We start from the raw sequence: 22,013 nt of genomic DNA, 5'->3' as shown, positions 1-22,013 counted from the left end.
CTGAAAGTCAGTTCTATCCCTCCTTTAAAAATAAATAGACTAAGGCTGGGTGTGGTGGCTCATGTCTATAATCCTAACACTCTGGGAGGCTGAAGTGGGTGGATTGCTTGAGGTTAGGCATTTGAGACCAGCTTGAGCAACAGTGAGACCCCTTTTCTACTAAAAATAGAAAAACTAGCTGGGCATTGTGATGGGCGCCTGTAGTTCCAGTTACTCAGGAGGCTAAGGCACGAGGGTCTCCTGAGCCCAAGAATTTGAAGTTGCTGTGAGCTATGATGCCACAGCACTCTAGCCAGTGGTGTGTCACACACCGAGACCCCACCTTCTGGGTAGGTGTCCAGTAATGGATGTCTGATGACAGAATGGACATCCATTACTGGACATCTACCCAGAAGGAAAAAAATGCTTTTATCATAAGGACACTTGCACTAGACTTTTTATTGCAGCTTCATTTACAATCTCCAAAATGTGGAAACAGCCTAAATGTCCACCAACCCAGGAATGGATTAACAAGCTGTGGTATATGTACACTATGGAATACTATTCAGCCATTAAAAATATAGAGACTTTACATCCTTCGTATTAACCTGGATGGAAGTGGAACACATTATTCTTAGTAAAGCATCGTAAGAATGGAGAAGCATGAATCCTATGTATTTCATTTTGATATGAAGACAATTAATGAGCTAGTACACGGTGGGAGGTGGGGGAAGGGCGGAGCAGAGAGAGAGAAGGAGGGAGGGGGTGGGAGAAAGGAAAAGCAGCAAGAGGGAAGGAGGGAGGGGGTGGGGTCTCTGTGTGTGACACACCTCTTAGGGGAAGACACAATTGTAAGAGGGACTTTACCTAACAAATGCAATCAGTGTAACCTGGTTTCTTGTACCCTCCATGAATCCCCAACAAAAAAAAATAAAGAAAAGAACTAGACCTTATTTTTTAGAGCATTTTTAGGTTCACAGCAAAAGTGAGTGGGAAGTATAGAGTTCCCACAATCCACAATCGTGATCCCATCACCCCGCACACAGCCTCCCTCACCATCAACACCCCTATCAGTGCAGTGGTGCGTTTGTTGCAATCCACGAGCCCACACTGATGCAGCCTCATCCCCCAGAGTCCGTGGTTCACATCAGTGAGCACTCGGTGGTGCTGCACATTCTGCAGGTTTTGACAAATACGTGATCACACGTATCCATCCTTACAGCATCGTATGGAATAGTTTCACCCTACAAATCCTCTGAGCTCTACCTATTTATTCATTCTTTCTCCCCCTCATCCCTGGCAACCAGTGATTTTTTTTTTTTTTTTGCCGCCGTATTTTTTGCATTTTCTGGAATGTCACACACGTAAGTAGCCTTTATAGATTGGAGTCTTCCGCTTAAGTAACACCCCTTCAGGGCCATCCCTTTCTCAGGCTTACCTGTCAGAGCCCAAGGAAAGCTGTTCACCCTCTCTGCACCCATCATGTGTGTAAGACTTCGGTCCTGCCTGTGCAGACAGATTTGGGTGTGACAGAGACAGAGGTCACAGCTGGTGGGCTGGGGGTTGAGGCAGGTGCAGCAAGGGCCCAGCTAGAAAAATAGGAAGGTTTGGGACTCATGGATTTAGAAGAAAGAAGGCAAAACAAAATGCCAACGTAGATTTGGTCAACATTATTTGTGCTTCTGGGATGTTCCAGATCAGGCGCTGGTCCAATGCTTTCATGTAAACTTTTAATTTGGTCCTGGTAATAACTCTCCTGCCTAGAGTGAGATGATTAGTACAGCCTGTTTTATAGGAGAAGAAACTGAGGTTCAGGGAGGTCAGGAGCTCTGCTCAAATCCCAAAGTAGGCAAGGATAGTGACAGGTCTGAATTCCAGGTCTGTCTAATGCTAGACCAGAGCAGAGCTTTCTGTGATGTCGGAAATGTTCTGTTTCTCCACTGTGCATTGCTGGGGGGCTCAGTGCATCCCCACACAATCCCTTTCCCCTCTCTTCCTCTCCTTCTAAGACAAGGAGACAAGGGATTTGGCTAGCCTCACTCCCTGAGAAGTTTGAGCCACAAACCATAACCTTCCTGGGCACGCTGTGGAATTTGCCCCCCCACTACAGCCCCATGAAAAAGGCATCTCCAACTGTCCCTGGGCACAGATGCCACCTTTGCACGGACCAGGTGAGTCACCTTCCCCTTTCAGTAAACCTGGCCTGAACATCTCTGCTACAGAGAAGTTCTCTGCGAGCCACTGCTAATACCTTTCACTCATACGTGTGGCTACCAGGCACCCGAAATGTGGCTAGTGGACTGAGAAATGGAATTTAATTCTTTTTTTTTTTTTTTTGAAAAAAAGGGGTGTGGTGTCACAGCTCACAACAACCTCAAACTCCTGGGCTCAAGCGATTCTCTGGCCTCAGCCTCCCAAGCAGCTGGGACCACAGGAGCCTGCTGCAATGTCCAGCTATGGGCTATTTTTGTTGTTGTTGTTGTACTTGGCATTGCTGTTCAGCTGGCCCAGGCTGGATTTGAACCCATCAGCCTCAGTGTACCACTGTGCTACAGGCGCCGGGCCAGAGGAATGGAATTTCAACCATATTTAATGAGTGTAAATTTAAACAGCCACGTGTGGTGCGTGGCTTCTGTAGTAGGCCTTGGAGATCTCTGTGTGGCTCCCTAGCTGCCCAGCTGTGGTAGATGGAGCATCATGACTGCGTTTTCTTCCTGTATCTTCCCTCCCTTGGTGCTCCAGGAAGGCAGATTTGGCCTCATCCTTTGAATGTCCCACTGTGCCATGCTCAGAGTTTATCATTGAATAATCTATCAATCCTTGCTGGATGATTACTCGTGCCATGGGCTTACCTTGTAGGATTTCAGTGCGTCTTCTCTCTCTCTCTTTTTTGAGACAGAGTTTCACTCAGTTGCCCTGGATAGAGTGCTGTGGCGTCATAGCTCATAGCAACCTCAAACTCTTGGGCTCAAGTGATTCTCTTGCCTCAGCCTCCCGAGTAGCTGGGACTACAGGTGTGCACCACCACACCTGGCTAGTTTTTCTATTTTTAGTAGAGATGAGGTCTTGCTCTTGCTCAGGCTGGTCTTAATCTCCTGAACTCAAGGGATCCGTCTATCTCAGCCCCCAGAGTGCTAGGATTACAGGCAAAAGCCTCTTCACCCAGCCACTCAATGCCTCTTCTCTACAACCCTGTGCAGTGACCCCCATCGTCATTCCTGAATTATAATAGAGGGAAGAGACCTATTGGCTTCTCCTAAGTCACATGGTTGGTAAACATCTGGTTTGGAGCCATACACGTCTGCTTCATCCTATGCGAGTTTGGGGTGGACCTCCATTACAACTGCTGACTCCATGACCCCAAAGGTATTATTCTTAGCCCTGTCTTAGCAGACGGGGATCCAAATGCCAGTAGTGTCTTTGGGATGAAAAGGCAGTGAAAGTAAGGGAGTGAAGAAGTGAGATGGGGAGGACGAGGAGCTGATAAAGGTGCATCACCATGTTAGTTTCCAGTGGGTGGCTGAGGGTTGGCTAGGTGGGGAACTGTGGGGTGTGCAGGGATGGGAGCTGGGGTAATTATCCACCACTTCTCACCACTTATTGGTTGAGAGCTGCTCTGAGTGGGTGGGTGTGGCACAGAGATGGAGAAAGTGGCCTCCATGGACAGAGAAGTTCCTTAGGGAAAGAAGTGGCAGTTGCTAGTAGTGCCCCCCACCCAATGTTGTGGAAATCCCTGACCTGGGGCTAAACTCCTGGGATCATTGTAGGCCCCCATTTCATCAGAAAGTGAGGTGCTGCTTTTCTAAAGTCCTCAACCACCCTTAGAGACCCCAGATTGCCTTTTATGAGGTTTAGCCACAAGGAAGCAGATGGTTCTTTGCTGATCATCTTTGGAAATTGGAATGTATTTGCAATTCAGAGAGAGGGTACCGGGAACCTTTGCATATGTATAAAGTAGGTGTTTCCTAAGGATCAGAATGGTATAAATAAGGTTTAGGTGCCTGTTTAAATCTACTTATGGGGACAAACTTTGGGGGAACATCTCCAAGGTCTTTAGGAGTGCCCATCAGCATATGAAGAATTCATGGATTACACATTATTCTTGTATTTTATTAAAGTGTTCCTTCTAATCAAAGGCAACTCTCAGTTTGAGTAACCGTAAGCACTTGAAAACAATAAAAAGGTGAGTTTTGTGTGTAACCAATAGTTCGCTTTTGGTTCTAAAGTCAGTCTGACTTTCCCATTCTGAATTCAGATCGGAACATCATCTTTTTAGCCAGATCATTTTCACTGTTAAATTGTTCAAATTTAGTTTTCTTCTCCTGGCCCCAACCCCCTGCACAGGTTTTTGAAGGGGTTGGAGGCTATGGTTAAGGCTTGCCAGACATTTCATCTTGGATTCTTACTTCTTGCTGCCCCCCATTTGGAAACTAATATCTATTTAACATCTATTAAGTGCTGACTCTGAATTAGTCTCTTGTAGTGCATTTTATCCTGGGTACAACCTTCTAAGGGGAATATTCAGCCTTTGATTTTATACAAAGCCGAAACTCCCCAGAGGAAGTGAGCAGGCAGATTTCAGGGAAATGTTCAGCAGGTGAAGTGTACCAGGTGATTGGGGGTTAATCCAAAGGTCTCAGCCCCAGCTACACAGTTGAGTCACCTGGGCAGCTTTTTAAAAATACCCAAGCTGTCCCCAGACAACTGACATCAACGTCTCTGAGAATGAAATTTGGGGTTAGTTGTTTAAAGCTGCAGAGGTGGGGAGTCAGGTGGGCCTAAGGGGAGGGCAGGACTGAGAATGGCGGTTGTAGGAAGCACGCAGCCTCTTTCCCAAAGCCAAGTCCAACATCCAGTGTAGTGGAACCCATGTGGACATCAGAGCCAGACAGACTTGGGTTCCAATCTTGGCTCTGCTACATATTCCCTGGGATTTCTTTTTCTTTCTTTCTTTTTTTTTGGAGACAAAATCTCTCTCTGTTATTCTAGGTAGAGTGCTGTGACATTATGAAAATTCGCAGCACCTTCAAACTCCTGGGCTCAAGGTGATCCTCTTGCCTCAGCCTCCCAAGTAACTGGGACTACAGACATCCACCACAATGCTCAGCTAGTTTTTCTATTTTTCCTACAGATGGGGTCTTGTTCTTGCTTAGACTGGTCTCAAATTTCTGAGCTCAATTGGTCCACCCACCGCAACCTCCCAGAGTGCTAGGATTACAGGTGTGAGCCATCACACCTGGCCCTTAGCTGTGATTTTGAATGAGGTGTCTGGTCACAGGGAATCTCCTTTTTGAACTGATGTTGATAAAAGTAATAATAATAATCAGACTTGATTTACAGGGTTGTTATGAAGAGTCAGTGGGGTACTGAGGTATTCAGAAAGTGGGGTTCCCCTCATGATGTGCCTAATACCAGTGTCTCCTAGCTTTGTGTGAGGTGGCCTGGTCCTCACCCTGCCTAGAAGCCTGTGGCTGACCTCAAGTTCCAGTGCTGGCCCTCTTCGGAAGCCACCCCCTTTGCTGATGCTGGGAACGTGCTCAGCCGTGCCCATCTTCTCCCGAGGAGGATAGTATCGACATTTCAAAACAGTTTAATTATTCTGCGGCTGCCTGGCTATTAGCTGCGACAAGAGAGCTCAGGGCTATTTTTCAGCATTAATTTTCCATTTGAAATGAATTCCTTTTGGTTACACTTTTTAAATGTTTCTTTTAATTAGACGCAATTACTTCAGAAGAATTGCTTTTATTCCTCAGCCTGAGATCCCAGTGATAAAGTCGCTATCTGGCCCCACTGAACGGCCGGGACGGCTCATTTAGTCGCTGCACTAAAGTATATTGAACTAGGAAATTATACAGCGAATCAACTATTAATTCCTTTTATGATCGCTCACTCTAACATCTTGAATGAGATCTTCAGGGGGAAATTTAGTCACAATAGGGATCATTGTTCTTCACCTCTAGCCGCCGGCCCAGCGTGAGGGGGGCTGGCAGCCTGGGGGCTGCCCTCGTGATGGGCCTTGGTACTGGGACAGTAGCATGGGGGTTCCTGGATTTTCCAGGGATTGGGGACAGGGGCAGAAGGGGTGAGCAATGCTGCCAAAGCTCCTTGGCCAGGCTGGAGGGGGTGCTCCTCTGCCCTGGAGAAGGCTGTGGCTGTTTAAAGACAGAATGCAGACAACTGCTCACTTTGAAGGCTGCACATTCTGATGACTCCGTTGGTAGTTCAGTGTTCCGGAGGGAGCTGAGAGTCAGTAGGTGGCACTCTTCCCTCTCGTTGGTAGCTCGGCTTGGGCTGAAAAGAGGCTCTGGAAGAGCCCTCACAGCCAGAGTTAGAAGAACCCTTTCTTTTGAGGCTTTAGCTCAATCTACTCTTAACAGATGGGGAAACTGAGGCACAGAATGGTGCACAGTTAAATAGAGACAAAGGCTGAGCTAAGTCTCATGGTCCCTGACCAAGCCTCTGGACATGGGCTCTGGGATTTTCTTAGGGGGCTAGAAGTTTCCTCTTTAATCTTGGCAAGCTTTAATCTTGGTGGCTTCTCCTGCGGGGTGAAAGCTGTTGGTGAGAGCCATGGCTCTGCCCACCTGCTGCTGCCTTGGCACTCCAGAGAGGCTGCACTCCCAGCTGCCAGAAGAGGAAAGGGGTGGGCAGGACCACAGAGCTTCCAGCACGTGCAAACCACAGGGCTGCAGGGCTGTTGGAGGTGGGATGGGGCACCACCCGATGCTGGTGGCGACCTCAGGGGATCCATTCTGTTGGACAACTGCTCTCAGCTAGGCACTGGGGAGGTGGTCGGGGGGATGACAATGATGAAAACATGGCCCTGACCTTGAGGAGACATTCACTCATCATCACAACATGATGCATGTGTAGAATTTCTCTTAGAGGAGCTAGGCTTTGAAGGATGACTAGGAGTTTGCAGGGGAAGGACATTCTGGGCAGTGAGCACAGAAAGTAAAAATGTGTGTGTGGGGGAAGCAGGAAGGCTGGGGCAGGTGGAGAGGAGTGTGTGGGACTGCTCCCAGGGCCATGAGTGCCAGGGTGGGGGCACAGGTGGGTGGTTGGGGGATGTTAGACTTTGTTCTGAGGGTAATTTGGAGCCACTGAAGGCTTTAAGCAGGGAGGAGACATGGTTGACAGATCATGCTGGTTGCTCTGTGGATAGATAGGAGAATTTGAGATTTTGAAAAGGCATAGACACCTGCGGGGAGGCTCGGTTCACTGTCTGGGTGAGAGGTGAGTGTGGACTGAATTAGGACAGGGGCAGTAGAGATGGAAAAAACAGGTATGGGTATTTTTTTGTTTTTTTTGAGCAGGGCTGACTTTTGTGTGTCCTAGACACTTCTGCCTTGACTGGCCTCTCCCACAAGAAAGGACTTTTGGGGAGGGAGGAGGATGGGCAGAGGGAGGGTGGTGGGATTATACCTGTGGTGCATCTTACAAGGGTACATGTGAAACTTAGTAAATGTAGAATATAAATGTCTTAACACAATAACTAAGAAACTGCCAGGAAGGCTATGTTAACCAGACTGTTTGAAAATGTGTCAAACGGTCTATAAAATCAGTGTATGGTGCCCATGATTGCATTAATCTACACAGCTATGATTTAATAATAAAAAAAGAAAGAAAAGAAAGAATTTTTGTGGGTCTTAAAAATTTCATTTGTTTCCAAAAAAAAATTTTTTTTCATTTGTTTCCAATGAGAGAAAAAAGACATGTATTTGCCCTCAAATTTCATTTTCCCCTCTGAGTTTGAAAGAAATCAAGACGTTTGTGATCTCTAAAATACGGCTGGCCCAAGGCACTGCTCCTGGGCCTACGGGAGAAGTTGGCACAGGTCTTGAGGAAAGAACAGACAGGGTTTGGGGCTGGGGTCTCCGGCTTTGTGGCCAAGGGAGGATGTGGGAGCCCCCCTTCTTTTCTATTTCTAGTCTCTGCTCACCCCCTGGGTGCCGTGGAGAACAGTAAGGATGGTGCTCACTTGGCAAGCACTTGCTATGTCCAAGGAATATTACTCACCTGTTTCATTTGGTTCTCATAGTGTTCCTTTGAGGTTGGGACTATTATTCACCCTACTTTGTAGGGGAGGAAGCCAACACTCAGGGAGGGTAACTTGGCCACGGCTGCACAGCAATGGGGAGGGTGGAGCTGCGATGGAGAAGGATGAGCTGATTCTGGAACGTGGCCTGGGGAATAGCAGTAGCAATCTCTGATATAAAAAAAAACAAAACAAAAGAAAAACAAAAGAAAAAAATTAGTTGGGTGGGGTCAGGCACCTGTAGTCCCACTTACTCCTAAGGTGGAGGTGGGAGGATTGCTTGAGCCCAGGAGTTGGAGTTGCAGTGACCTTTGATGATGCTTCTGCCCTGGGCAACAGAGTGACACCCTACCTAAAAAACAAACAAACAAAAAACCCAGACAGCATTTATTGAGCACTTTATACATTGCAACTACCTACGCTGTGTGATCTCTTTGGCTCATCACTTAGCCTCTGAGCCCCTGCTCTTGTGGTGGCCCAGGGCTTAGTGTGGGATGGACACTCCCCAACACCCTCCACCTTCCCTGGCACGGGAGAGCCAAGAGGAAGCCAGGAATGCAGTCTCGATACTCCACTGTCTCTCTTCTCTCTTGATGTCCTCCACCATCCCCAAGAACAGGCCTGGGCTTTGTTTCGGTCTGAGGAAGAGGTGGGTACCAGAGCTCCTGCCCCTCACTCATCTGATGTTTGTCTTGGGGAGGGGACATGGTTATTAGGAGACGTGGTTTCTCAGGCTAGATTCCTTTCTGTCCCCAGGTGCCCTATATGGACTGAATGCTGTGTTCCTCCAGCATACATCAAAGACCAAATCATCAATGTGGTGATATTAGGAGGTGGGGCCTATGGGCAGTAATTAGGTTGTGAGAGTGCGGCCCCCAAGAATGGGATTCATCCCCCTTTATAAAGGTTAAAGAGACCAGAGCCCTCTCTGCTGTGTAAGGGTACAAGAAGAACAAGAGGACAGCCCTCACCGAGAACCCAACCATGCTGGCACTCTGATGCCAGCCTCTAGACATGTGAGAAATAAATGTTTGTTGTTTAAGCCACCCTGTCTATAGTACTTTGTTATCGCAGCCTGAACTGAGATGCACCCCTTTCACCAGGCAACTGTTTGACACTGGGCTGGCCAGAGTGTCCTGCCTCAATAGGGAGCCATGGAAGCAGGCCCATGGTGGGCTGAAGGCAAACCAGGACTCTTTCTCATGCATTTTGAGGTGAGCTGACCACGGAGCTGTTAGGGTAGCCAGCAGTTTCCTGGGATGCAGGACTTTCAGTGCCCCAAATGGGATAGTCCTGGGCAAACTGGGGCATGTTGGTCACTCTAGGCTGTCTCTGTGTGACTGTAGTACACAGCAGTTGAACACCCCTCCTGGTAAAGACACCAGGCAGCTGTTACCTTATCTTTGAATAATTTCCATCTCTTGGCCCATTTCCAGGGAAGTCACGTTGACCAGTTTGGCCACTTGGTCGGGATGGGTTGATTGGCTGATTAAAGTACCTTTGGATGTGAGCAATAGTCTTCCAAAGATATTGGAGAACTACTGTTTGGACTTGAGGTCACGTGCTTTTCACTTTGTGTTCTATTCTTTTAAGCAATATGGAACTTAAGCTAGTCATACCTGTGAAGTTCCACTTTCCATTTAAATTTCACTCCTGTGCAGAAAGTATGTATCTGCTCTTTGCATTTTAGAAATTCACCTGAGTTCTACAATTTTCATAAGAGAAAAGTGCATGATATAACCGCAGTTAATAGATAATTTTAAGCAATTCAAAAACTGATATTTTGAAAAACAAGAACACTAGCTTTAAACAGCACGCATCTGGGTAGAAAAACAGGAGTGAGGTATCCTGAAAATCTTATGGTTAAGAGAAAACACTATAATGGAGATATAAAACACAGCTACCTGGGTGTGATGGGTGCCCAGTGTTTAGAAAAGATGAAGCAGGGCTGAGCAGAGAGCATGTTTTCGGGGTTTGCCATTTAAGAGGTGGGCAAAAATCCTCAACCTCTCTAAGCTCTAGTTTCCTTATCTGTAGAATAGATAGCAGACTGTTGGGTTGTTCCGAGGTTTAAACAAGATGTTTAATTACAGGCTCGCACCTGCAATCGTAGCACTTCGGGAGGCCAAGCTGGGTGGATTACTCGAGTGGATTGTTGAGTTTGAGACCAGCCTGAGCAAGAGTGAGACCCCATTTCTACCAAAAATAGAAAAATTAGCTGAGTGTGGTGGCCCGTGCCTGTAGTCCCAGCTACTCAGGAGGCTGAGGCAAGAGGATCACTTGAGCCCAACAGTTTGAGATTGCGGTGAGCTGTGATGCTACAGCACTCTACCTAGGGTGACAGAGAGATTCTGTCTCAAGGAAAAAAAAAATACTTGGCACAGTACCTGGCAACTGGAAGCTAATTATTATTATTTTAAGAAAAAAATGTATATGATCAGAGCAGGAACCTGAAGAATTCAAAGGATCAGTGAACACATTTTCTCTAAGCCAGTGGTTCTCAAATTGGAGGGCTCATGGGAATCACCTACAGGGTTTGTTAGTCCAGAGAATGCCAGCCTCCGCCCCCACAGTTTCTGAGTTAGCAGGGCTGGAGTGGGCCTGAGAGTTTGCATGTTTAACAAGTTCCCAGGTGATGAAAATGCTGGCAGCCACTTCTTGGTCATGTAATTGACAGTTAAAGAAAGAAGAGAAATTGCCTGCTGTGAAGCATCTTGTTGTAAAAGAACCTGAAGTTAAACAGCAGCGTGTCTCATGAGTGGACATAGTCTTTCACAGCTTCTGCCCCTAAAAAAGGGGGAACTAAGGCTTTGTTTCATGTCATCCTGAGAGAAAGCAGCAGAATTTTTTGAAAAAGAGTTTGTGAACAGCAGATGTTTCATGAAGGAGGGATGTACTCAGCTGCTTGAATTTGTTTAAAATTGCTCCAAATCAGTGGTTCTCAGAGTGGAGTCCCCGGACCAGCAGCAGCATCACCTGGGAACTCAGGAGAGATTCAAATTCTTGTGTTCCACATGGGGCCAGGAGTCTGTGTTTTAACAAGCCCTGGCTGTGATCTCCATATGTGCTAAAGTTTGAGAAGGCCTGCTATAAATGAGATGTTAGGTTGGGCACGGTGGACTTGTGCCTATAGTCCTAACATTCTGGAAGGCCGAGGCAGATGGATTGCTTGAGCTCAGGAGACTGAGACCAGCCTAAGCAAGTGCGAGACCCCTATCTCTACTAAAAATAGAAAAACTAGCCAGGCGTTGTGGTGGCTGGGACCTGTAGTCCCAGCTACTCAGGAGGCTGGGCAAGAGGACAGCTGGAGCCCAGGAATTTGTGAGCTGTGATGCCATGACACTCTAGCCTGGGGCAACAGAGTGAGACTCAGCTTCAAAAAACAAAACAAACAAAAAAAAAATACATATATATACACACACAAATGGGATGTTACTTCTTTATACATAAAACGGGTAGCTAATGTAAGTTTATCTCATTTAAATAATTCCAAGAAGCCTGGTTGGCTGATCATACTCTGAGAAACTCTGGGGGAAGCAACTTTGGTGACAGCACCTCTGATGAGAAATCCTTCACCTCCATGTCCTCCCTTTAGTCCCTGGTACACGAGTGTCACCTGCAGAATTTAAAAAATCTGATGCCTGGGCCCTAGTCTCAAAGGTTCTTCTTTAATTTTCTTGGGCTGGGGCTTGAGCATTATACTTTATAAAGCTCCCCTGGTGGTTCTAATGGACTAGGAACCACCACTGTTTAGTGTCTATCTGTCCCAAAGGGTTGGAAGCCACACAGGGTCAGGGGCTATACATATTTGTTCAATCAAAAATAAAGGAATGAAAGCACAGATATCTCTTTGCAATCCTGAGTTCATTTCACTTGGATATATACCCAGCAGTGGGATTGCTGGATCATATGGAGTTCTATTTTTAATTTTTTGAGGAGCCTCCATACTGTTTTCCATAATGACTGTACCAGTATTTGTAACAGCTGAGATAGGAAAACAGCCTGAATGTCCATTGACAGATGAATGGATAATGAAAATGTGGTATATATACACAGAGGATTATTATTCGGCCTTAAAAAATAAGGGAATTCTGTTGTTTTCAACCACATGGATGAACCAGAAAGTCACTTTGCCCAGAATGATGATCTTGTATCAAGGAAGAAATGAATGATGCTGGACAAGGGCCTCGAATGCCGAGTCAAGGAGTTTCTTACCACTGGTAATCGCTTGTGGGGAATCATGCTTCCCCACAAGTGATTTTACTCCTCCCCTCTTGGAGCTCAGCTTCAGGGTGGAGAAGGCACGAGTGGTAATTTCTCATCTGGATGCTACGTTGCGCCCTGTTCAAGCCAGGGACCCAGAGGAAACCTGGGCTCCAGATGGACTCCGGAGAACATAAGGGCCTTGGAAATCATAACAAGAGGAAGCCATCTTCTTCATTAATTGATTAATGTAATTAAAGGAAGATAATTATGTCGATGCCGACCACATTAGAGTTAATTTGTGCAATTAGCTGCACTCCCTCCTTCATGCTAACTGCCTCTGACGTGTGTGTGCAGCCACCCTGGGGGGCATTAGCTGGTGCTTGCTTCAAACCTGGCCCCTGTGAACCTTATCCTGAGCACCTCAGTGCCTAAAGAGAGCGCCTGGGCCTCAGATGTGGGATTTCCCTGATTCTTAGTTTTCTGTCCAGTGGGGATAATTAGACTGACCTCATGAGGGGGTTGTGAGCACTCAAGGTGCCAGGTCCTGGTGAGGACAGCACAGCCCTTTCTTCCCATTTCCTTCCAAGGACTTTTCAGCTCTGGTGACCAGCCCTGGGGCACACCCTGCTGTTGGCCCTTGGCCTGAGATGTTCCTGTGGGCCTCTAGGGACAGTGTGGGCCTGGTTCTCACCGGTCACAAGCTCCTCCTGGGCCAAGATCCTCACTCCCGGGGAGACTCTAAACCCCTCTCTGCAGCTGGATCTCTCCCCGGCCATCCAGATTTCAGGATCCAGCAGCCTTTGGAATGGCTTGAAAGCCAAGTCCTTCGTTTTTCCTGTCTCAACATTCCTGTTGAGATCCCTGACTAGGGCTCCCAACTTCTGTTCCTCACCCTGTCATTGTGAATCCAGCGGGTCCCAACAGGGCTTCCTGGCACTCCCTCTCACCTCACCCGCTTACCCTGCAGTCTTCTCCTAAGGCAGCGGTTCTCAACCTTCCTAATGCTGCGGCCCTTTAATACAGTTCCTGTGGGTCGTGACCCCCAGGTTGAGAACCGCTGTCTTAAGGTGACTTGCACTTTGATCTTCCACCCTACCTTCTGCCTGCCCATCCCTGCACCTGCCTCCTCGGCCCTCCTCCCACTATCCGCCCCGCCCCGAGAAGGATTAAATCCCAGACCACTCCCTTCCCCACTCCCATCCTCCACTCCCTGGCTCACAGTCCTCCCTGCCTGAGTCCCTTCTGTTGCTTCTTGAACCATGGTCTCTCCTTTCAATGGCAGACTCACATACACAACTGTCCTCTCTGACCTTTCCCTAAGACGTGAAATTTAACAAGTCAAAAACCCAATTCTTTACACTTTTCCCATCTTTGTCCACAGCTCTCACCATCATCTCTGTCGAGTATTCCCATGTTAGGAAAAGGACCTGTATGTATCAGCGGCTCAAGGCAGAAACCTGGGAGTTATACCCGCCATTTCTCTCCTCTTCACCTGCACACCCAACCCATCAACAAGCCCTATTCATTTTTTTTACATTAATCTTTTTTTTTTAATTGTTGGGGATTCACTGAGGGTACAGTAAGCCAGGTTACACTGATTGCATTTGTTAGGTAAAGTCCCTCTTGCAATCGTGTCTTGCCCCCAGAAGGTGTGGCACACACCAAGGTCCCACCTCCCACCCTCCTTCCCTCTCTCTGCTCTTCCTTTCCACACCCTCCCTCCTTCTTTCTCTCTCTGCTCTCCCCTTCCCCCACCCCCATCATGACCTTAATTGTCATTAATTGTCCTCATATCAAAATTGAGTACATAGGATTAATGCTTCTCCATTCTTGTGATGCTATACTAAGAATAATGTCTTCCACTTCCATCCAGGTTAATACGAAGGATATAAAGTCTCCATTATTTTTTTAATTGTTAAATCATAGCTGTGTACATTAGTGCAATCAAGGGGCACAATGTGCTGGTTTCATATACAATCTGAAATATTCTCATGAAACTGTTCAACATAGCCTTCATGGCATTTTCTTAGTTATTCTATGTAGACATTTGTATTCTGCCTTTAGTAAGTTTCGCCTGTACCCATTCTAAGGTGCACCATAGATGTGGCCCCATCCATTACTCTCCCTCCACCATAACCTCCCCCCTCCCTTCCCCTTCCTTGGCCCTTTCCTCATAGTCTTGTGGTATAGTTGGGTTATAGCCTTCATGTGAAAGCTATAATTTAGCTTCATACTAGAGATGAGTACATTGGATACTTTTTATTCCATTCCTGAGATACTTTGCTAAGAAGAATATGTTCCAGCTCCATCCATGTAAACATGAAAAAGGTAAAGTCTCCATCTTTCTTTAAGGCTGCATAATATTCCATGGTATACATGTACCACAATTTGCTAGTCCATTCATGGGTCGATGGGCACTTGGGCTTCTTCCATGACTTAGCGATTATGAATTGGGCTGCAATAAACATTCTGGTACAGATGTCTTTGCTATGTTGTGATTTTTGGTCTTCTGGGTATAAACCTAGTAAAGGAATTATAGGATCAAATGGCAGGTCTATTTTTAGGTCTCTACGTATTCTCCAAACATCCTTCCAGAAGGAACATATTAGTGTGCATTCCCACCAGCAGTGTAGAAGTGTGCCCTTTTCTCCACATCCACACCAACATCTCTGGTTTTGGGATTTTGTTATGTGGCCTACTCTTACTGGGGATAGGTGATATCTCAGAGTAGTTTTGATTTGCAATTCTCTGATGATTAAGGAAGATGAGCTTTTTTTCATGTGTTTGCAGATCGTGCGTCTGTCTTCTTTGGAGAAGTTTCTCTTCAAGTCCCTTGCCCACCCTGAGATGGGATAACGTGCTTTTTTCTTGCTAATATGTTTGAGTTCTCTGTGGATTCTGATTATTAGACCTTTATCAGAGGTATAACCTGCAAATATTTTCTCCCATTCTGAGGGCTGTCTGCTTGTTTCACTTACTATGTTCTTAGCTGTGCAGAAGCTTTTTAGTTTGATCAGGTCCCAGTAGTGTATTTTTGATACTGCTTCAATTGCCTGGGGAGTCCTCCTCATAAAATATTCACCCAGGCCGATTCCTTCAAGAGTTTTACCTGCACTTTCTTCAAGTATTTTATAATTTCATGTCTTATGTTTAAATCTTTAATCCAGTGAGAGTCTATCCTAGTTAATGGTGAAAGGTGTGGGTCCAGTTTCAATCTTCTACAGGTCGCCAGCCAGTTCACCCAGCACCATTTTTTAAATAGGGAATCTTTTCCCCACTGAATGTTTTTAATTGGCTTGTCAAAGATCAAATAACGGTAAGTAGCTGCGTTCATCTCTTGGTTCTCTATTCTGTTCCAGACGTCTATTTCTCTGTTTTTGTGCCAATACCATGCTGTTTTGATCACTATCGATTTATAGTACAGCCTCAGGTCTAGTAGCGTGATTCCTCCTGCTGTGTTTTTATTGCTGAGTAATGTTTTGGCTATTCGAGGTTTTTTTCTGATTCCATATAAAACGAAGTATTATTTTTTCAAGATCTTTAAAATATGACAATGGAGCTTTAATAGGAATTGCATTAAAATGATATATTGCTTTGGGTAGTATGGACATTTTAACAATGCTGATTCTTCCCAGCCATGAGCATGGTATGTTTTTCCATCTGTTAACATCTTTAGCTATTTCTTTTCTTAAAGTTTCATAGTTCTCTTTGTAGAGATCTTTCACGTCCTTTGTTAGGTATACCCCCAAATATTTCATCTTCTTTGGCACTACTGTGAAAGGAATAGAGTCCTTGACTGTTTTTTAAGCTTGGTTATTGTTGGTAAATATAAAGGCTACAGATTTATGGGTGTTGATTTTGTAGCCTGAGACATTGCTGTATTCCTTGATCACTTCTAAAAGTTTTGTAGTAGAATCTCTAGTGTTTTCCAGATATATGATCATATCATCTGTGAAGAGTGAAAGTTTGATCTCTTCTGACCCTATGTGGATACCCTTGATTGCCTTTTCTTCCCTAATTGCAATGGCTAAAACTTCCATGACAATGTTAAAGAGCAATGGAGACAATGGGCAGCCTTGCCTGGTTCCTGATCTGAGTGGAAATGATTTCAATTTCACTCCATTCAATACGATATTGGCTGTGGGTTTGCTATAGATGGCCTCTATTAGTTTAAGAAATGTCCCTTATATACCAATTTTCTTAAGTGTTCTGATCATGAAAGGATGCTGGATATTATCAAAAGCTTTTTCTGCATCAATTGAAAGAATCATGGTCCTTACTTTTTAGTTTGTTTATGTGCTGAATTATATTTATAGATTTACGTATATTGAACCGGCCTTGAGACCCTGGGGTAAATCCCACTTGGTCGCGGTGTATACTTTTTTTGATGTGTTGTTAGATTCTGTTTGTCAAGATCTTATTGAGTATTTTAGCATCAATATTCATTAGTGATATTGGTCTATAATTTTCTTTTCTTGTTGGGTCTTTACCTGGTTTGGGGATCAAGGTAATGTTTGCTTCATAGAATGTGTTGGGTAATATTCCTTCTTTTTCTATATTTTGGAAGAGGTTTAGTAATATAGGTACTAGTTCTTCTTTAAAGGTTTGGTAGAATTCTGACGTAAAGCCATCTGGTCCTGGGCTTTTCTTTTTAGGGAGATTTTGTATAGTTGATGCTATTTCAGAACTTGATATAGGCCTGTTCAACATTTCCACTTCATTCTGGCTCAGTCTTGGTAGGTGGTATACTTCCAGGTATTGGTCGATTTCTTTCAGATTTTCATATTTCTGAGAGTAAAGTTTCTTGTAGTATTCGTTAAGGATTTTTTTGAATTTCTGAGGGGTCTGTTGTTATTTCATCATTACCATTTCTGATTGATGAAATTAGAGATTTTAGTCTTTTTTTCCTGGTTAGGTTGGCCAAAGGTTTATCTATTTTATTGATCTTTTCAAAAACCAACTTTTGGATTTATTGATCTGTTGTATAATTCTTTTGTTTTCAATTTCATTTAATTCTGCTCTGATTTTGGTTATTTCTTTTCTTCTGCTGGGTTTGGGGTTGGAGTGTTCTTCCTTCTCCAGTTGCTTGAGATGTCCCATTAAGTTATTAACTTCCTCTCTTTCCGTTTTCTTGAGGAAGGCTTGCAGTGCTATAAATTTCCCTCTTAGGACTGCCTTTGCAGTATCCCAGAGGTTCTGATAATTCATGTCTTGATTGTTGTTTTGTTCCAAAAATTTGGTGATTTCCTTCTTAATCTTGTCTATAACCCATCTATCTTTCAGCATAAGGTTGTTTAGCTTCCATGTTTTTGTATGGGTATGCAGGTTTCTGTTGTTATTGAGTTCAACTTTTATTCCATGAGGGTCTGAGAAGATGCAAGGAATAATTTCTATTTTTTTAAATTTGTTGAGGTTAGATTTGTGTCCTAGGATGTGCTCGAGTTTGGAGTATGTTCTGTGGGCCGATGAGAAGAATGTGTATTCAGTTTTGTTGGGGTGAAATGTTCTGTAGATGTCTGTTAAGTCCAGATGTTGAATGGTTAAGTTCAAATCTAAAATTTCTTTGCTTAGCTTCTTTTTGGAGATCTGTCCAGCACTGCTAAAGGGGAGTCAAAATCTCCAACTACTATGGAACTGGAGGAAATCAAGTTGCTCATGTCTGTTAGAGTTTCTCTTATAAATTGAGGTGCATTCTGGTTGGGTGCATAAATATTAATAATTGAAATCTCATCATATTGAGTATAACCTTTAACAAATATGAAGTGTCCATCCTTATCCTTCCTTATTTTGGTTGGTTTAAAGCCTATTGCGTCTGCGAATAGGATTGCAATGCCTGCTTTTTTCTGCTATCCATTTGTCTGGAGTATAGATGACCATCCCTTCACCTTGAGTCTATATTTGTCTTTTAATGTAAGATGCGATTCTTGTATGGAGCAGATATCTGGCCTGAGTTTTTGTATCCAGTCAGCCAACCTGTGCCTCTTTGAGGACAATTTAAACCATTCACATTAATAGAGAATATTGATAAGCCTTTTGAGAGTCTGGTGGACATTTTTAATCCTTTTGCGACTGTGGAAGTTGGAATTTGATCAAAATTTTCTGGGTGGGTTTACTTTTATGGTGGAGAATTACGCTGGTCTTTATGGAGGATAGGTCTGCGAATATCCTGGAGAGCTGGTTTAGTTATGGCAAATTTCTTCAACATGTGAATGTCATTGAAGTATTTAATTTCTCTGTCATACATGAAACTCAGTTTAGCTGGGTACAGGATCCTGGGTTGAAAGTTATTTTGTTTTAGGAGATTAAAAGTTGCTGACTATCCTCTTCTAGCTTGAAAGGTTTCAGCAGACAGATCTGCAGTTATTCTAATATTCTTGCCCTTGTAGGTGATGGTTTTCTTTTGTCTGGCTGCTTTCAGAATTTTCTCCTTCATATTAACTTTAGTGAAATTGATTATGATGTGCCTGGGGGATGTCTTATTTGGGTTGAGTTGTGCTAGAGTTCTGAAACTGTCTGCTATCTGAATTTCAGAATCTCTTGGCATGTCTGGAAAGTTCTCCTTCATAATCTCATGGAGAAGAGACTCTGTGCCTTGTGAAGCCACTTCGTCGCTTTCGGGGATCCCTATAAGACGAATATTGATTTTCTTCGAATTATCCCAGAGCTCTCTGAGAGAGTGATCTGTTTTTGCCCTCCATTTCTCTTCCTCTTTGAGAGTTTGGGAGTATTTGAAAGCTTTGTCTTCAATGTCAGAAATCTTTTCTTCTGCCTGCTCCATTCTGTTACTGAGGGATTCTACTGTGTTTCTCGGATCTTTGAGGGCTGCAACTTCTTGTCTCAATGTGTCAAAATCTTTGGTCATTTGGTCTTTGAATTCGTTGAATTCTTGAGATATCTTTTGGGTTACTGCTTGCAATTCTAATTCAATCTTATTTGCTATCCAGATTCTGAATTCAATTTCTGACATCACAGCTATTTGTTTGTGCATGGGATCTTGTGCTGTGTCTGCCCCATTGATCCTTGGGGGAGTTGATCTACTCTGATTATTCATATTGCTAGAGATTTTCTATTGATTTCGCCTCATGATTGTTTTTCACCATTGCCTCTGGCTGTCCTCAGAGTTGGGGAGGTGTCTCTCCAATATTAGACCCCAGCGGGATAACTGTATGGTTGCTGGATCTTTGTAGGGAGTGACCCTGTGTAGTTCCTCTGGGGCTGCCCCAGCCAGGGATTTCTGGTTGTGGAAACAGCTCTGGAGTGTGACACACCCGGATTCAGCAACAGGGCGGGAGGTGGTGCGCATGGTTCTGGGAGTGCCTGGTGCCCAGTGAGTTTGGCACAGAGAGGCCAAGGCTCCAGCAGTCTCTGGCCAGGAGAAGGGCTCTGCGCAGAGGCAGGGAGGGCTCCGGGGGGCACACGGCTACCAGAGTCCTTGGCCAGACGAGCAGGCCCATGTTGAGGGAGGGATGGTACAGGAGGGAGTACGCAGGGTTGCGCAGCTCCTCAAGTTCCTGGTCAGGGCATGCAGAGGCTCGGCGGGTGTGGGCTGTGTTGCAGCTCTTATGGAGGTCTGGGCGGTGCCAAGCCCAGGAGTTTGAGGTTTCTATGAGCTGTGATGCCACGGCGCTCTACCCAGGGCAACAGCCCAAGGCTCCAGTGTGCCAAAACTGGTCTCACTCTGCCCCTGAGGGTTAAGAATGTAAGGCAACTCAGTCCCCACCTTTAGGCTGCTCAGTCACTAGGTTACTAGCTCCTGCCCGATCCTTGCTCTGTGACCCTGAGGGCGGAGCTTGCTGGGGGCAGTTCTCTCACAATGGCTCCCTGTGGCCCACAGCTGAACACTATTTGCTCCGTCTGGCTCAGCGGCTCAGTCTGGGGCCCTAGACAATGCCCAACGTTCTCCGCACTCCTGCTCAAGCTCTCCCCAAGGCAGTTCAACTGAGTGCCAAGTCCAAAAACACCGAAACAGTTCACAGGTAAGGCCTTTCTGGTTTGCAGTCTCACTGCTGCTTGTACTTATGGCTGCCAGCGGGATTAGGTCAATCGAACACACACAACCACTTGCCAGTTTTCCACTGTTTTTGTCCTCCTCTTGGGATCCAGAAGTCCCTTGCTGACTCTCTGTATCCTCAAAGGGATGATTATAGGCAGATCCCACCAGCCAGAGATGCCTGGAGTCTTATCTCACCAGATTCACCATGTGCAGTTGCAGGGAAGCTGTTACTCAGCCGCCATCTTCTCCATTTTTTAAAAATAGCTGAATAGTATTCCATGGTATACATATACCACAGCTTGTTAATCCATTCCTGGGTTGGTGGGCATTTAGGCTGTTTCCACATTTTGGCGATTGTAAATTGAGCTGCAATAAATAGTCTAGTACAAGTGTCCTTATGATAAAAGGATTTTTTCCCTTCTGGGTAGATGCCCAGTAATGGGATTGCAGGATCAAATGGGAGGTCTAGCTTGAGTGCTTTGAGGTTTCTCCATACTTCCTTCCAGAAAGGTTGTACTAGTTTGCAGCCCCACCAGCAGTGTAAAAGTGTTCCCTTCTCTCCACATCCACACCAGCATCTGCAGTTTTGAGATTTTGTGATGTGGGCCATTCTCTCTGGGGTTAGATGGTATCTCAGGGTGGTTTTGATTTGCATTTCTCTAATAGATAGGGATGATGAACATTTTTTCATATGTTTATTAGCCACTCATCTGTCTTCTTTATAGAAGGTTCTATTCATGTCTCTTGCCCATTGATACATGGGATTGTTGGCTTTTTTCTTGTGGATTAATTTGAGTTCTCTATAGATCCTAGTTATCAAGCTTTTGTCTGATTCAAAATATGCAAATATCCTTTCCCATTGTGTAGGTTGCTTTGGCTGTTGTCTCCTTAGCTGTACAGAGCTTTTAAGTTTAATGAAGTCCCATTTGTTTATTTTTGTTGTTGTTGCAGTTGCCATGGCAGTCTTCTTCATGAAGTCTTTCCCTAGGCCAATATCTTTCAGTTTTTTTCCCATGCTTTCTTTGAGGATTTTTATTGTTTCATGCCTTAAATTTAAGTCCTTTATCCATCTTGAATCAATTTTTTGTGAGTGGGGAAAGGTGAGGGTCCAGTTTCAGTCTTTTACATGTGGATATCCAGTTCTCCCAAGACCATTTATTGAATAGGGAGTCTTTCCCCCAAGGTATGTTCTTGTTTGGTTTATCAAAGATTAGGTGGTTGTAAGATGTTAGTTTCATTTCTTGGTTTTCAATTCGATTCCAAGTGTCTACGTCTCTATTTTTGTGTCAGTACCATGCTGTCTTGACCACTATGGCTTTGTAGTACAGCCTAAAATCTGGTATGGTGATGCCCCTGATTTATTTTTATTACTAAGAACTGCCTTAGGTATATGGGTTTTTTCCTGGTTCCATACAAAATGGAGAATAATTTTTTTCCAAATCTTGAAAGTACGATGTTGGTATTTTAATAGGAAATGGCATTGAATAGGTAGATTGCTTTGGGAAGTATAGACATTTTAACAATGTTGATTCTTCCCATCCATGAGCATGGTATGTTCTTCCATTGGTTAATAAGCCCTATTCATTTTTTATAGCTTTATAGAGGTGTCTTTTTTTTTTTTTTTGTAGAGACAGAGTCTCACTGTACCGCCCTCGGGTAGAGTGCCATGGCGTCACACGGCTCACAGCAACCTATTAACTCTTGGGCTTACACGATTCTCTTGCCTCAGCCTCCCGAGCAGCTGGGACTACAGGCGCCCGCCACAACACCCGGCTATTTTTTTGTTGTAGTTTGGCA

Source organism: Nycticebus coucang, chromosome 21, assembly GCF_027406575.1.
Source record: "Nycticebus coucang isolate mNycCou1 chromosome 21, mNycCou1.pri, whole genome shotgun sequence".
Classification (NCBI taxonomy): Eukaryota; Metazoa; Chordata; class Mammalia; order Primates; family Lorisidae; genus Nycticebus; species Nycticebus coucang.
This window is presented reverse-complemented; position numbering follows the sequence as displayed.